The 16,185-nt window shown below is 50.8% G+C and overlaps 1 protein-coding gene across 1 annotated transcript in view; it reads left to right on the forward strand.

The window, feature by feature from the left end:
* Positions 1-1,882: 1,882 nt before the first annotated feature.
* LOC123344183 (testis-expressed protein 2-like) overlaps positions 1,883-16,185 on the forward strand; it is a 39,011-nt gene continuing 24,708 nt past the window's right edge. Inside the window, exon 1 of the mRNA XM_044980083.1 lies at positions 1,883-2,457. The gene's annotated coding sequence lies outside the window, so the exon portion shown is untranslated. The remainder of the gene's footprint in view (positions 2,458-16,185) is intronic.

Raw genomic sequence — 16,185 nt, forward strand, 5'->3', positions numbered from 1 at the left:
CACAGGCATATGTCACCGCCCAAAGCAAAAGGCACATATGGGCACAGGGGATGTGTTAGCTCTTGTTTTGTGAAGGGGTGTGTGTGTCTATGAGAGAAACAGTGGACAGAAGCTGAGAGAGAAGGCAACAAGGAAGCACCAGGTACTGTCATAACAAGCCGTGGGAGCATGGCACTGCAAAAAGTCTAGAGAGAGAGCTTTTGGGGCTGAGTGCTGGCTAACAGGGGCCTGGACCTGCGAGCAAAGAAACCGTCTCCTGCTGTTTGATTCTTGCTGGGTGCAGGGAAACAGGACTTCGTACCTTTTTCGTAAATACACAGGATTGCATCAAAGTAACACCAGACTCGTCACCAATTTCTCCTGCTAACTGGAACAACATGCAAGATCCTGAATTTTTGGCTGGCCTCTCAGGTAACAAGGGTTACAATACATATTTAAACATCATATAAGAACAGGGGTAACGTCCTAAAGGAATGTATAGATTTTAAAATCTCTCACCTCAAACTGTATCCAGAACTGACTCAGATGCCAGTGCAGGCTACGCTGCAGAGGGGTAAGGTGTGTATCCCTGAGTACCACCCGCAGCTGCATTCTGCGCTAGCTGAAGCTGTCAAGCAGTCTTCAGCTGACACCTCAGGTAGAGGGCACTGCAGCCATCCAGTCTGGAATCTCAGCTGTCCTGTTGCAATATTCCCTAGAGGGCTTGATCCTGTTTCGTTACTGATGTTAATGGGAGCAGCAGGACTGAGGCCTCTATTGCAGCCTGTATCCTATGAGCTCCCAGCACTCATCATCCCAGCCTCAGTATAGGGCATGGAAAACACATCAACAGGGCAATAAAAAAAAGAAAAGAAAGCATCACCCACAGCTGAAGTGGGCTGTTAATATGGGAGAATTTGAAGTGATTTTAGAAGGTCCAGAATCACCGCCCTGATCCTGCACTGAGCATGGAGAGATTCACCCTCGAAACCCTACAATCAGCGGGAGGGGGCAGTGTGTTTGTTTGCTCTTGTTTAGCACATGCTCAGAACCCTGGAATACCCACAAGTCTAGGCAGCCCCTGACCCAAAGAGCCTGCGCTCTGTAAGACAGAACATAGCACGTGGGGTGATGCACTCACACATACAGCAGTGGGGGTCCCAGGGGGGTCCCTTGTTTTATGGATTATAAACTCCCTGCTTGGATTTGAATGGGGGCAGGCGGGTGGTATGTTAACAACATGGATTTCCTTCCCTTAGTCAGAGCGAAAGGACTTTAACCAGGGGGAGCCAGCTCCTCCGCAGCTATAAATCGACACAGCTCCACTCCGGGCAAGGGAGAGGGGCCCATTCGCACCAGCTCAGGACCCGCTCCCCGATTTTCCTTTTGCAGGCTCTTGTTTGTTTACTTTTTGCATTTCGTTCAGCCTGGCCCCTACCAACACACGAGGTGGTTTCTCTTCACCCACCGCCTCCTGGTGACTTTCCCGCTAGCAGGGCCCTGCCATGCTGGGCTTGCGAACACCAGGATGGGAAGGTTTCATTTCTTTTGGGGGGGACATGAACCTGCTTCCACTGGCTTTTGTCCCCTGCTTCCCCCGTTTGAGCTGCCACTGTTCCTTAAAACAGAGGCACTGCAAGGAACCCCCCCCTCCCTCCCTCCCCTCGCAGGGGCTGCGGCTGGACTCTGGACCGACCGACCCCGCTTGCAGAGGCTGCCTGGGGGACCCGCAAGCCGCTGCCCCTTCCCCGCGCCAGTGAGCAGCGCGCCGCGGGCGACGTGCCAGCTGCAGTCACGTTAGCCCCGGCCGGGGGCTGGGGGGAGGGCGCGGGGGAGGGGGGTATTTATAGCCACCGGGGCCCAGCGGAGGGGCCCATTGTTCACCGCTATAACCAGCAGCAGGACAGAGCCCTTCTGCCAGCCCTGCAGCTGGGGGGGGCCTTATTCGCACCCCCCCAGCTGTGGGAGGCTGGCGCTGCTTTGGCAACGTGACAAGGGGAGCGGGGGCTCGCCAAGGCTCCGGCTGCGGAAAGCACCAGCCCGGCCAGCGCCGCAGCAGCCGGGGCTGACCATGAGCCGGTGCCCGGGCCGCCGGGCTGCTCCCCGCCTGCCAGCCGCGCTCCCTCCCCGGCGCGCCCCGGAGCAGGCGGCGATGCGAGCGGGCGGGGCGGGGCGCTGCTCCCGGGGAGACCCGCGCTAAGCTCCGCCGCGCACCGAGCGGGCCCGGCTCCCGCCGCGGCAGAGGGACCCGGGACTCCGGGAGCCGAGTTCCGCCCACAGGGACCGTGCCAGGCAGGCCGCCGCTTGCAGCAGCACCGCCAGGCGCCGGGGGTCGCGGCGTGGGCCCCCCTCTCGCGTGGGCAGCCGCCCGTGGGCGGATCGCCGCGGCGGGGCCATGCCCGAGCGCTTCTCCGGCTGAAGGATCCCGGGGGGCCGGACAGCCCCGCCCGCCGCCCCCCTTCCCCGGCTCCCGGGCAGGTGAGTTCCGCAGAAACCTCGAGCTGGGGGCAAACTGAGGAGAGTCGCGCGTGGGACCTTTGGGTTTGTTTTGGTTTTGCAGCCTGGGTTGCAGCCGGGCTGCGTGGCCGGAGGGCGGTGCACAAAGACCAGCCCCGGGTGGGGGCTGCCCTGGGCTCGGACCTCAGGATTCAAATCCCAGAGGCAGCTCGTGTCTCAGCCAGGGGTTGCGCCCGTGTTAGGGGCGACCCGGGAAATGCACAGGGCTGGAAGGATTTCGGGGCGGGCTGTGTGCTTTACACACGCCAGGGAAAGTCCTTTGGGGGCCGCCAACCCGCGCTGCGTTGGAAGCAGCAGAATAATAGAGCACCTGCTATGGCTAGAAATGGTCACCAATGCAATGAGTTGTGAGGAGCTCAAGAAATTACAAAAAGAAAAGTTCTCCGGACAGTCGCCCACTTAGAGACACCCAGGGTGAATGGATACACGCGTGTGTTTGTGTAACACGTTTCTGCAGAATGTGTTGTGAACCTCAAACCCATGTCACTAGTGGAATATCTATATGTGCATTGCAAATATATATAGTAGAGTAGGGATGGGTTTTCAGCTACAAGCAGTTCAAACCTGACATTCACCTCTTCTATAAGTCTGATGTGGATTATAGATAACTGGAGGGCAGTGTGAGGAACGTCTGCTGGCTGGTGAGTTCTGCATATACTAGAGACTTTCAAGGTGATCTATTTAATATGGAGATATGCCTATCTCACAGAGCTGAAAGGTCATCAAGTCCAGCCCCCTGCCTTCACTAGCAGGACTAAGCACTGATTTTGCCCCAGATTCCTAAGTGGCCCCCTCAAGGATTGAACTCACAACCCTGGGTGTAGCAGGCCAATGCTCAAACCACTGAGCTAGGTGCCATGTAGCCTCAATGGTATCTTCAACTGTGGGGACCGGGTGCTGCAGTAGATTGGTGATGGCTCACAGGGGTTTTCTCCTCTCAGTAGGATGGACCATTTTACCATCGGATGAGGGTTTGGTGAACTATGAAGAATGACTGGCTGGTTTCCCAGGGTCTAGGCTTAGGGATCCACAGCAGAAAAAGCCACCGTCCCCTTACTCCCTCGACTCCCCCCACACACCGCAAAAAAACCCACCAAACCCCACCCTTTCAGACACCAAACACTAGGAGTGGAGAGTAAGATGCTTTTAGAGACTAGAGGCAAGGCTTCAAGGTCAGGCAAGAGGACTATTGGCAGGGCAGCCTAGACCCAAGACCATCTCCTTCCCAAGCACCTGGCAGTGACCAGCTGATCCCCACAATGCTCCCGGAGTTTTAACGGATCCTTAGAATCCTGCTCCCGCTTGGCGACTGGAGCAAGACGGTGAGTGGACGCAACAGAGGGGCAGGTAGGCCTTTGTGTCTCCCCTCCCGGTGCAGTCAGGATCCCCCTAGCCAAGCAGAAGTCTCCGCGGCTGCTTTGGCGTGGGTTTTACCTGTTTTTCTAGTGAATCTAGTGCTGGGGAAGGGTGCAGGATTAACAGACCTGGCACCATGGCATCTCTCTTCCCAGAGCAGTGGTCATTGTTATTTATTTCTATTGCCTACAGATGTGTGCACCGTGCTGTACAGACAGCCCCTCCCCCAAGGACTTTGCAGGCTGAATGCACTGTGCCTTGGATCATGAGACTGGATCGGTCTAGGGGTGTGGAGGGGGGGAAGCTCTTCAATATGCACCTCCAATGGCCGTCTGGGGGGGCTCCCTGTGGCTCTAGATCCACAGATGGAGAGAGGGCAAGGAAGGGAGAGCTGGGAACCTGAGGGTAGCAGTTGGGCTCCACCGGCTTCTTCCAATCCCCCAAACCCATAGGGCAAACAGGAGCAAGGCAACACACTGAATCTTCCTCCTCTGCTCCAGGGATCACCGCCCGCCATGGGCTCAAGGGGCTGCTGCTGTCAAGGAATACTAACAGCACAGCCATGCTGTCCTGGGACAGTAGGACGCTCCAGCATGGCAGGGAGACAGACTGGAAGCAAAGAGACACCCTCCAGGCAGTTGCCCCAGGAGATTTCCTTGAGATCCCCACAGGATCAGCGAGCTGATTGCATGTAGAAGGGCTGCTGGATGCAATGCCAGCAGCCAGTAATATTGAGGCTCCAATCCTGCAGTCCAGCCGCTGCTACCCACCCACAGCCCTTTGCAAGATCCTGCCTATAGCTTTTATCAGGGGGATGTACTGGGGTGGATGTCAGCCATTAATGCTGCAGGAGAAGCAAGTAGCTCTGAAGGTGATCTGTAAAAGAAAGAATCTGGATTCAATCCCCTTTGTTTTGCTTCTTTATGGGATCTGAAAGGTGCATGCATGAGTGAGCATGTTGGCATGCAGGGTTCTTTTTCCCCTTATAAATATCAGGCATCTCAAGTCTTTTCTTCCCTGTTTTTGCTGGATAGCTCCTTGGCTGATTCAGGGATGTGGATTAGGTGCTTTCCAAGTCTTTAGCTGAAGGCGCTCGTTCCATAGCAAAGAGAGCTCTTTCCCAGATTCTAAAGAGACCGTTAGATAAAACTGACTAAAAATCACAAGCAATCTCCTCTCTTCCTCAATACCTTTGATGTTATAAACCCAGTAGCTCATGGAGACGAGGCCTGAATTTTTAATGTAAAAAAAATCAAGACACATTTTGAAAATAGAAGAAAACATGCCTGCTCCAGCCTTTTCTCCAACAGGAAGAAGCAAAGAAAGGGCACAGCCCCCATAGTTTTGTCCTTTTCCAATCACCTCCGAGTAACAAGCCAGGGTCGTGATATGCTCTGAACATCAGCGCCCCCGCTCCTTCTAGACCAGTGGTTCTACACCTATTTATCATGGTAGGTCGCCTATGCAGCTCTCTCTGTGTTATGGGGGACACATCCGCACAATATATATACTCCCTGTCTGGCCCTGAGGATGTCACATGGGACACAGCTGTGTGCTGACTGGGCCGCAAGCAGCCTGCAGGTTGAGAACCCCTGCTCTAGGCTCAGAGCAGAGTGACTATGCAAGTGCACATGGAAGCCTCTGACGGTTCTTTGGTTACGAACAAGTGATCTGGGCGCAGCTCCGAATCAAACAGGGGCTGTGCCCATGGCTTTGAAATCTCTGTGCTCAGGCAAGCGGTGGCAGCCACTCTGCCTTCTGGAAGCTGCCATTTCAAATTAGGTCAGTCATTCATCGCAGATCGATTTCTGCAAAGCTCCCTCCCCAGAGAACAAGGCGGAATTTGTTATCGGTGGCAGGTGCCGAAGGACCATTAAGCGAGGACCTCTCGCTGCAGCGTGCGTCCTATGGATCAGAGAGCAGCAAGTCACTGGACACATGCAGCCCCCAGGTCTGAATCCCGCTGCCTGCACGGCAGGATTTCTGCTGCTCGTCAGCACTGGAATGGGGCTCTCTCCTTGATGCCCGTGCTCTTGGATGTGAGCTATATGCTTAGAGTCAGAGAAAACAGCAATGCCGAGAGCTGCACAGGGGTCTCCCTAGGAGATCCTGACCCCTCAGAGACGAGACTGTCGTGGAACAAGTGCCCACTGCATTCACCCAACAGAAGTTATTCTAGTGCACCTGGGATCAGGGCCCTTTGTGCTAGCTGCTTTCTACTCACATAGTAAGAGAGAGTCCCTGCCCCGAAGAGCTTCCACTCGAAACAGAGACAAGAAAGGAGGGGAAGCACCTACCCAGAGATCACAACTGGGCCTAGGGCCTAGGTCATCCGACTCCTAAGCCAGCAGCCTGCGCTCTAGACCACACAGCCTCCTGCAAGAGTCCCTTGGTCGTATTTTGGGCCAGAAAGAGAACCAGAGGCTAATGTGGGCTCCTTAAAAGACTTAAGAACGCCTCCTCCTTGAGCCAGTGGTCAGGTTGGGATTAAGTTTGCATCCCCTGCGGAAGACAGAAATTCCTCCCTGAGCTGCATCAGTTAAGGGAACTGGGTGTTCAGTTACACCTCCGTCACTGGGGCTACCCCCGCCTCTCCGAGATCAAAATTCAGCCCCTCCAGGAGAAGAGGGCACTCATACCCCCCACCCCGCCCCCAGCTCTCCAGGCCATTTTAAAGTGACGCTATCAGCACCTTCCAGCTCACCTCATGATCAGCCCGGCACTTACGCAGCGACCCAGAGGCACGAGGAGGGGGAGTGTGGTCACACGTTCTGCACCTGCCGTTTTTATTTTTATCTGGGCCGAGCTGTGAACGTCAGTGCTCACAAAGGTGATAACTGGGATGGCGCCAGCTAGGCAGGGCAGAGGAGGTTGGGACTGAGCTTCCTGGCCCAGTCCTGCCAATGGCCCTCCACCCAGACACACAGCCGTCCCCATGCTCACTGGGCACCTCACTTCTAGCCTGCACCCACCCTACTATTCCAGCCGTTGGTCTGACCCAGCTCTGCCAATGCACCTCAGAGCTGTCCTGCAGCCCCCTCTCCCAGCCCCCATTCCAGCCCTGCACTCCCCACCCACACAGCTCTGCCACTGCCCCTCAGTCCTCACCTGCAACCCCCTGCAGTTGTCGTCCTGAGCCTGACATCGTTCTGCTAACACCTCAGTGCTAACCTGCAGCATCTCCTGCTGGTCCAGTCCTAGGCTCCTACACACAGCTGCACCAATGCCTTTCAGTCCTGATCTGCAACACCTTTTTACAAGGGCCACAAATCTAATCCACTGGATGAGAAGGAGTCTGATGCAGAAACTGATCATGGGCAGTGAGGCAGTGAAACCAAGAGGTGTAGGAGCCTTTGGGCTGTATCAGGTCCTATTATTTGTATTACGGTAGCACCTAGGAGCCCCAGTCACGGACCAGGGTGCCACTGTGCTAGGTGCTGTACAAACAGAACAAAGGTGGCTCCTGCCCTAAAGAGCTTGTCTCGCTCCGCCTTTCCCTGTTTGAGCACAGAGTGACCTTGGTCTTTTGGGGGAGAGGGACTTCAGCGTCTCCCCAGTTTCACCCCATTACGGCCATTGGATGCACCCTTTCTCTGGTCCAGGAGGGCAGGAGGCAGTTCCATCCAGGACTATCAGCAACACCCCTCTGAGCATCATGCAGGTTGAGTCAGTGAAGAGCAAGGCAAAGTAATTCCACTCCCAGGGGTGAAGTTTCCAAAAAGCTCAGGACCTGAATTCTACGGTACTGCCGTAATACCCTCAGGGCGACACTGATTGCAATGTTTTTTACGAAGCTAGCACCACCAGGCAACACTGCTCAAGGAGTCACACACTTGCCCAGGGCCTATTTTGGTTCAGGATTTACTCTTTCCTGACCCATCTGAATCAAAACCAGCTTTCATAATATATAGCTGTAACTCAATAATGCTGCTTTGCTTCAAGCTAGGCTTGTTTTGTAGATCTCATTGCAACTTTAAAAAAAAACAAGCCAAGCTTGAAGATTGTACCTGAGGCTGTATAAGAAATTCCAATGTGTATTTACTCTAGTATTCATTGATAAGTCAAATATTTTAAAGCAGAAGCTCAAGAGGACAGAGTTAAAGCTGAGCTTCAGCCTTTTCTGTCTATGTCCTGCCTTTTGAGTGCTTGATTTCTCAGCATTTGGCCAAGCTTTTTGCCTGGAATATGTAGATCTGTTTTGTAAAAAGGTCAATTTGCAGATAATTTACATCTTTTGATTGCAGTTTGGTTTCCTTCAAACTGCATCACTTCCTAATCAAAGAGCAACTGGAGGAGCTCTCCAGTCCCTAGACTAATAACCATAGCAGTTTTCTGTCTCTGTATATTTCAGTGATAATTAGATGAAGGATTTCTCACCCTTTTGGTTGGCTCATAAATCAGTCTCTTTGAAGTGAAGCAAAACTCTGGTGCAGTCTCCACTAGCAGCCTGCTCCCTGCTCAAGCAGCCACTGACAGGTTTAATAGGCTGGAGAGAACTCCTATAAATTATTTTTTCAATTAACTCTGGCTAATTTTGCAACAAATGCAAACACTAATTTGGTAGTGGCTCATCTGGGAATAAGATGCTGGGAGCTTTAATTGGATAGATTCCAGCTGGATGAACCTTTATATTACAAAATGATCACGTAGCATTTGTAAGTATCACATGTTCATTTTAATAAACATGAAGTACGGTAAATAACTACGGTTGCCGTTACAGCTTTGTGCAATTAAATGTTATCAGACTAGAGACATGGATGTGCTCTCCAAGAAAGATCAGACCAAATGAACAATCCTAAACACTGGATCATTTCAGGATGCAGCTCTCCTTCACCTCTATATTGGATCAAATCAGAATCCTGGATCCAAACACCTACGAGCTCTGAGGAAGTTTGGATCCAGCTGAGACCCCATTCCTAGTATTTTTGGCCAAAATTTTCAAAAGTGAGAAGTGATTTTGAGTGTTTGGGTGACCAATCTGAGATCCTTAAAGGGACTCTGCTGGGGGAGAGGAGGTGTTCAGCACTTTCTGAAAATCAACCCTCTTTAGGAGGTCTCAAATTTGGCCCTTAAAAATTGACACATCCAAACTCTGTAGTCACTTTTGACTCGCTTGTCTGTGTAGATGTTTGTAGCACCTTGCAAGGTGGACAGAACTAGGTAATATCCCTCAAAAAACAGTTGGTGAGCTTTCTAGTGACCCTCCCTGCCGTCTGTGTTTCAGAAGTCACCGGCACTCTGGTGGTGTATTCATGGAACTAGGCCTGGCAAGTCACGGTTATGTGGACCCTCTTGTGCCATGAGGTTCCTTCATATTCTGTACGTTGTGTAAAGAGTGAAAGACACAACAGTGGGGGAATAGTGAACTTAGTTATCCACACAGAGCAGGATACCATTCAAAGGAAGGGTGGGGGGTTTGAAGCAGTAGGCAGGAAAAAAAAGAATCACATTTCACCTCTGTGCCTCAGTTTCCCCATGAGGCTAATAATCCCATACTTTCCAGGGAGGCTCAGTTCAGTAGTGTTTGGAAAGTGCTTTGAGACCCTCAGATGAAAGTTGCCACTGGTGTAATGAGTTTTATTCGTTATCATTCTATTGTACGCTCTTCCATGAGCTGTGGGTCAAAATGGCTCTTGGGTTTAGATTAGCTCTAGTGCTTCTCAGACCTCTTGGATCTACAAAGCAGGCTGAAATTCTTGTGCGAAAAGCCTTTTTTATGGTTGAATTGAGGAACTGCCATAATTAACACAATGTGGGCAGCGAGGAAAGATGGCAGCCAGAGAATTCCCCTGGTTAAATATTTGCCATTTTGAACCCTAATCTGGCCCGTGCGGTATCATCCAAGGCTCACCTATAAAAATCACAGGGGACGGCTACAAGTTCTAAGCACCAGGTTTAACCTACCTACTGTGTCTGAAAGTCCTCACTGACATCCCAGCAGAGTCTTCAGCTCTTTAACCTTTCAGGAGAGATGCACACTGCATGGAATGAGTGTAAGTCTTTCTGACAAGACCTGTAGCCAAGGTGCAGCCTGCTTTGCGTGGCCATTAGTGGCCCCTGTCTGATCCCCAGCTTAAGGATAAGGATTTATCCTGGCATCCTTGGCCAGCCTTCCTCCTCCCCGTGAGGTAGTGCAATGTGCTGCTGCCTTCGTTCCCCAGAGATGGCTGCATTTCAGTATATTATATATAGCACAGGGGTTGGCAACCTACGGCATGCATGCCAAAGGTGGCACGTGAGCCGATTTTTGATGGCACACAGGGTGGGCTGAGCCACTCAGCCTGCCGCTGATCTGGGGTTCTAGCTGCTGGCCCCTTGCCAGCCGGGGTCCCTGCCGCAGCCCCACTCATAGACTTTAAGGTCAGAAGGGAAAAATGATCATCTAGTCTGACCTCCTGCACAACGCAGGCCACAGAATCTCACCCACCCACTTCTATAACAAACCCCTAACCTATGTCTGAGTTATTGAAGTCCTCAAATCGTGGTTTGAAGACCTCAAGCTGCAGAGAATCCTCCAGCAAGTGACCCCTGCCCCACGCTGCAGAGGAAGGCGAAAAACCTCCAGGGCCTCTGCCAATCTGCCCTGGAGGAAAACTCCTTCCCGACCCCAAATATGGCGACCAGCTAAACCCTGAGCACGTGGGCAAGACTCACCAGCCAGCACCCAGGAAAGAATTCTCTGTAGTAACTCAGATCCCACCCCATCTAACATCCCATCACAGGCCACTGGGCATACTTTGCTCACCTTGCTTCCAGTTGGAGTTCCAGCGCAGGCCTCCAGCCCTACCAGCCACCAGTTCCACTCACCTCAGCTGCCGATCTGGAGTTCCAGCCGGTTAACAACTGATCACTCAGAAGCCTGTGTGCAGCTTAAAGTATCCAAGTACGTGCCACCAGACATTGGAAAACAGTAAGGAAAGGCAAGGGCAAGGATCACACTGAACTAATAAGATCTGCATTTTAATTTAATTTTAAATAAAGCTTCTGAAACATTTTGAAAACCTTGTTTACTTTACATATAACAGTAGTTTAGTTATTATATTATAGACTTATAGAGAGACCTTCTAAAAAACGTTACAATATATTAGCGGTACACACGAAGACTCGGCACAGCACTGCTGAAAGGTTGCTGACCCCTGATATAGCATGTACCATACCTTGAGTCCTTTCCAGATGAAAGCTACTGTATAAATACAGGCTGTTATTACTGAACAGGCTGCCAATGTATTAATGGCCTCTTCAGTTACAGGACTTTTTAGCTTTTAAAAACCAAGCAAAATATGACTGGGATAATTGAAGAAAGGCCAAGTTCTGAGAGGTGCTGAGCCCTCAAGCACTTGCTGCTGACACAGCAAAAGGTCAGGGCCTCTCAGCATCTGGCTCTGAATGCAAAAGCTGCTCTTAGCCAGTATCTGCCGATTCCGTACCTGGAGCTAGTTCTGGTACCCAGGGGGCAGCAGGCTCAGTGGGTGGAGACGATACCGTGACTCAGGAGCAAGCAGCATTAGGGAATCTGCACAACGGCCATGTGACTCGAGCGTTCACAGCCATTTTCACAGCATGGGCCACACCCTAATCCGTGGGTAGGTTTTTCTGCCAGAGGCAGTAGGGGCAGCAGTCTGAGCACTGCACTGGGAGCCAGGTCAAGTCCCAGCTCTGCCTCTTGGGCAAGTCGCTTCACTTCTCTAGGCCTCAGTTTCCCCATCTGTAAAATAGGGATCATGATACTCACCCTACTTTGTACACTGCTTTGTTATCTATGGGAGGGATGGAAATTGCTCAGACCAGCTCCATTCCCACTGGCAATCATGTAACATCCCTGGGGCAACTGCAGGTGTTAGTTACAAGGACAAAGGAACCTTAGGAAAATATTTATATGTTTTAGCTTCTTTCAGTGGTACACCTCTACCCCGATATAACGCTGTCCTTGGGAACCAAAAAATCTTACCACATTATAGGTGAAACCACGTTATATCGAACTTGCTTTGATCCACCGGAGTGCACAGCCCTGCCCCCCGGAGAGCTGCTTTACCGCGTTATAGCCGAATTCGTGTTATATCGGGTGGTGTTATAAAGGGGTAGAGGTGTATTTGGTAGCAGAAAATAAGGTTGGGAGGCAGCATTGTGCGACCAGCCATCTCTCCACACCCACCTGCAAAGTCTCTGCAGGCCACCACATAGCTAAAGTGAAACATGCCGAGTAGATCGGGACAGGAACATGGTCTTTCTCTTCCCAGGTGTTTGTGCAACAAGCCGAGGGGGGTCTCTGGGTGCTGCCACAACACAGATAATAAATAACGGTGCTGAATGCGGTTTGGCAGAGCAGAAGGATAGTTGGAGAATTGCTGAGGCTCCATCTTGCACCTCTATCCTTGTACTAGCTGCTCCTCGCATGGGACCCTGTCTACACGAAAGACATTTGCAGAAGGGTCTCTAGCTCCCGCACACCGGGGCACACCCCTCATATAGACATGCTGCCCCGATACAGAGCGAAGCTTACAGCAGTGCAGCTTCCTTTGGTTTGACACCAGAGTAAGCGTGCAGTGCTCTGAGCTTCTAACATCATAGGGTTTAAGGCCAGAAGAGACCACCGCCAAAGCCAAGTATCGGGACAAATGGCGTCCCAACAATACATCCATTGGGATGCGGGACAAACAGCTGAATATCGGGATAGTCCCAATTTTATCGGGACGTCTGGTCACCCTATCTTCCACTGCTCCATCCAGCCTCCAGCATGCTCTGGCTAGGTCACTGACAGGTCTACACCTTTAATCTAAAGGACTCACAAGCCTCCCTTTCCTCCTGATCAGCCACAGCTGTCCTTGCCCAGCCTTCTCTCCCACAGCGAGAACTCCACATCTGCTTTCTCTCTCCCTTTTAGCTCCTCCCTGGAAGCCTGACTCCTGCCCCAGGTGTCTCAGTGCAAGCTGATTGGGCCACCCGTAGTCCATTAACCCTTTCCGGGACTTGCATGCCCCATCGTACAGAGGAGGAAATGAAGGCTGTTTTTGCTGGTGCGCAGAGCAGGGAAATGGGAGTCCGGACTCCTGGGTTACTTTGAGTGTAAACTCTTTGGGGTAGGGACAAGGGGGCCTAACGGGGGTCTCTCGGCACACCTGTAATAGCTATCACTGGATTCTCTCCCCAGCTCTGCCGCCGACGCTCTTGCTTGATCTTAACTTCACTTTGCCTTTGTTTAGCAATCTCTACAATGGGGATGAGAACAGCTGTCCTGCCTCCCAGGGGGGCTGGGACGTGCCAGGCACGGTCAGAAAATGTGAGGCTAGTTTAGCTTCAAGACAACTGGTGACAGCAGTTCAGGGTATCACGAACCCTGAAGCTCGAACATCAGCATGCCGCGAAAGCTGCAAGGTTAACCTCAGCCTCCTTAGTGCCTTCTCTTGTGATCTCCCTGGAAGGAGCCGGAGGTAAATATCCATCTACTGCACAGCGCAGAGGGATGAGATGAATGATATGAGACGGCTGCTGCTGAGAGGCTGGTTAAGTGCAGTTGAACAGACGTCTTTGTTCTTCACCTCTAGACGCTTCCTGACAGCGGCAGGAGCATGAACACAAATCAGTCACCATTGCTAACAAACGTGCCGCATCTACGCAGCTGACTGCAAAGGGAAGCGTTTGCAAAGGCCTTGTCGCTAGACGGGGAGCGCTCCAGCAAAATACAGGGGCTAGGTACAGGGGTTATGGATCTCCGGCCTTCTCCCTCTCAGCAATGATTCCTGGATGGACTGGGGCATCCGTCAGGTTTATTCTGGGAACAATTTGCTCATGTAAATCAGGAGGAGGTAGGGAATATGAAGCCCGTGAAGCATGAGATTATATAAACTGAGCCGGAGGCAGCTGCTGCACAGCCTGTAATTAATTCATGTCTGTAAAGTTCTTTGACGATCCAGAGCCCAATGCAGCCCTGGTGTCAGCAGGCCAGGCTAGATGCACGCGCTGACAGCAGGGCTCCATTTGGCCCCAAAAGCTCTAGAAATGCTAAACATTATTTTTCCCCACTGTAAATCTGAGCAGCACTGGACACCCCAGCCTGGCTATTTGGAACAGGAACACAGAAACATGGAGTCTGCTTTGGAATTCATTTCTAACTACTCATTTTGAGTACACTGCTTGGCACAGTAACAAACTGGCTGAGGTTGATATCCCTTCTGCCCCTTACTGGATGGAATAAGCATTGCTCAACTGTGTGTCATGGGCCCTCTACTGCTAACAAAGATTCTCCTGTAGCGCAAGTGATCTGTGCTTTTGGAGCCAAGGGGAGCAGAGTTCTAGCCCAGCTATCACAATGACGGTCCAAGTGGCCATGCGGTGTGTCATTAGCAGGAGTTTTGCTGGCCAGAGTGGTAAATGTTTTCACCCCACTCCTGCCCCCTCCCAAGTGGCTGAGAGGAAAAAAAACACACCTGAAAAACAGCTGGTCAGTTATGCTTGGAGCATGTGTGTGTGTGCACACACACAAGCCAAGCAGCACAGCAGTTCAGTGCTCCCTGGAAGTGGGCACCCAGGGTAACCCCCTGGCTCACCCAACGCTAGAACCAGCCCTGGTCATTAGCAATAACCTTCCTGTTCCTAGGTGGCCATGGATTTGTTACATTATCTTCTTGGCTACAACAACATGGCCTCCAGATTTTGCATATTCTATAGCGACACACGTAACTTCTGCTGGAATAGCAAATACCGTCATTTATTATTTGTATTGTGGTGACACCTAGCAGCCCCCACTGTGCTAGGGGCTGTACATACTCATAGTGAGAGACAGTCCCTGTCCCAAAGAGCCCACAGTCCAAACAGGCAAGGTCAATAAAGGGGGCCCGTAAAGGAAACGTTAAGATCTTCATATTACAGTGGGGGGAATGAGACCACAGATCTTGAAAGGTACTTCGGCACTTAACTCCCATTGATTTCTATGGGATTTAGGTGCCTAAATAACGCCAAGGAACTGGGCCTACGTCACTTGCCCAGAGTCACAGAGGAAATCAGCACAGAGTCCGGAATTGAACCTAGCTCTCCCGAGTCCCAGCCCAATGCCTTAGCCATTGGAACAGCCTTCCTCTCCCAATAATGCATAACCACAAATGCGAATAATGATTAACAATGTTTCCCACCTGATTTTTTGACCAATTGCTTGGCAGAGCTCAGGAGGGTTGTTGTGTTAGTTTGATATTTTTGGATGCAGCGATCTGGCAATATTTTATGATGACTTGAACAATTCTCTGGTAAAACAAAGTAATTTTGGAGGGTGTGGCTAAACTTTTTGTAAATCTAGTAAAAATTCAGATTATGGATTTTTCTTCCTCTTACAACACAAGCTTTTGTTTAATTGAATTGGGGCCGTATATAGAGTTTTAAACCCATTTGTCAATGTAAAGCTAGTGAAACACATGGGTAGCTCTGGCTTAAACTCAAATATCTATTAAGCAAGCAACACAATTAGAAAAGTACGATAATGCTGTTTAGTACTTGGCGGTTTGTTCTTCCATTAGCCATAAGAGGCTAAGAAGATCAGTCACCACCAATAAATCATAGTGCTGTAGGATAAACTGTCCCCAAAACACAAGTAGAATTATTAGATTTCTGGCATCATTTCTAACGTGCAACGAATTTAAAAAAAAAGCTACAGATGAAATCCCATGTTGCATTTTTTTTAAAGTAAGTTGCATAAGGTAATGCGTCCAGGCTAGTGTGTGTCAGTGTTATCCGTGTGTGTCAGGAGTTGCGCCTTGTTGTTTATGCATGTGCATGTGACAGCAAACTACAAACCCCGCAAAGACTTAGCATGTGAATAAGTTAACTCATAGATGTGGTTCTAGTAAATTCAACGAGACAGCTCATGTGCGTGAAGTTACTCACGCGTATACACTTTCGCAAGATTGGAGCCATAAAACCATGCACATCCCCCAAGACTGAAAAATCACCTATCGGCTGTGTACCTTGTTTTTCTGGTACTCCGCTGAGCCCCTCTTCTCTCTTGTTTTGAAACACACCTTTCCAAAGTCGGTGGGCCATGAAGGCACTTCCTACCTGTGCCAGGGTAGAACACTCCTGTGTCTTGCCTTTGGCAGTTTGCCTATCTGCCTAGGACAAACGCTGTGATACTGTGCCAAGGTATGGTGGAATATTTAGCATAAGTGAGTGAGAATCAGCATAATACAATTTGCCATGGTTACCCAACACTTATATTTGGTTTAATATATTCCATATTAACACCATGACTGTAGTGCCTATTCATGTGGGGGGAGGGGAGGCTAGAGGGGTGTCACCTATATGGTTTCCCCCCCTTCCATCTAGTTCTCCTAGACAGTGATGTCAATT

The sequence above is a fragment of the Mauremys mutica genome, chromosome 11, assembly GCF_020497125.1.
Source record: "Mauremys mutica isolate MM-2020 ecotype Southern chromosome 11, ASM2049712v1, whole genome shotgun sequence".
NCBI classification, from domain to species: Eukaryota; Metazoa; Chordata; order Testudines; family Geoemydidae; genus Mauremys; species Mauremys mutica.